Raw genomic sequence first — 1282 nt, 5'->3', positions numbered from 1 at the left:
TAAGCACAGACACAAATCATGGCAAGCACAGGTGTTATAGGCTCATATTTCCGTGTACCAGTTAAAAGATGGGCTGCAGCATTCTTAATCATTTGGAAATGATGCAGGGAGGACTGATATATGCCCTTGTACAACAAATTACAGTAATCCAAACGTTTTGTGACAAAAGCATGAATAATTTTCTCAAAATCTCTGAAACAAAAATAGGACTTCACCTTGGCTAAAAGACGTAAATAGAAAAAGCCTGATTTGACAACTGAATTCACTTGCTTATCCAGTTTCAAACGGCTATCAAAGACAACAACAAGATTTCTAATAGATGTCTGGTTAAATCGAGATAAAGATCCAAGAATTGCATCAGGGTTACTTCCAGTATTTTTCTGTCCAAATAAAATAACTTGGGTTTTGTTATCATTCAAATGGAGAAAGTTTGAGTCCATCCATGATCTCACTTTACCTAAACAGTCGAATAGAGCCTGTAATGAATTATCCTTATTTTTCCAAATTTAAGGCATATAAATCTGTACATCATCTGCAAAAAATTGAATGAAATCTTAAACTTTCTAAAAATGTGTCCAAGAGGTAGTAAAAACAAGACAGGGCCCAGAACTGATCCCTGAGGGACTCTATACTTTAAAGGTGCTTCGGCAGAGGAACAGATGAACAGAGTAGCTCCTGTCCGTCAAATATGACTTAAACCACACCAGAACTGTACCCCTAAGACCAACACTGTTCCAACCGAGACAGGAGGATGCCATGATCTAAGGTATCGAATGCTGCACTTAGATCTAATGACAGCAAGGCAGCAACATCCCCTGAGTCCACAGTTAAAAGAAGATCATTAAAATCTCTAAGTAAGGCTGTTTCAGTGCTATGGCCAGCTTTAAACCCAGACTGAAATTTCTCGTTAATGCAATTATCAATAAGAAAAGGTTGAAGTTGGATACACACAACCTTTTCAAGCACCTTAGAAAGAAAAGACAATTTAGAGAGAGGTCTGATATTTGGATAAATGCTAGGGTCCAAATTTAAAAAAAAAAAAAAAAAGAGGCTGCACCACACCTTTTAAAAGCAGCTGGGACACAACTTGACTGAAGAGATGTACTGTATTCATCAAAACAAGGATGAATGACCCAACAGTGGCAAAAACGTCTTTTAACTAGATACCGCATAGCTGTAGCATAATGACCCCAGCTCGCACAAATGCACCAAAATTCATGTCTTTATTCCTAATAAATTTCATGTTACTAGATGTATCCCAAAACTGTGGTTTGGGTGGGGG

The sequence above is a fragment of the Austrofundulus limnaeus genome, unplaced genomic scaffold (genome assembly GCF_001266775.1).
Source record: "Austrofundulus limnaeus strain Quisiro unplaced genomic scaffold, Austrofundulus_limnaeus-1.0 Scaffold368, whole genome shotgun sequence".
In the NCBI taxonomy this organism is placed as follows: Eukaryota; Metazoa; Chordata; class Actinopteri; order Cyprinodontiformes; family Rivulidae; genus Austrofundulus; species Austrofundulus limnaeus.
Note: the sequence above shows the minus strand (reverse complement) of the source record.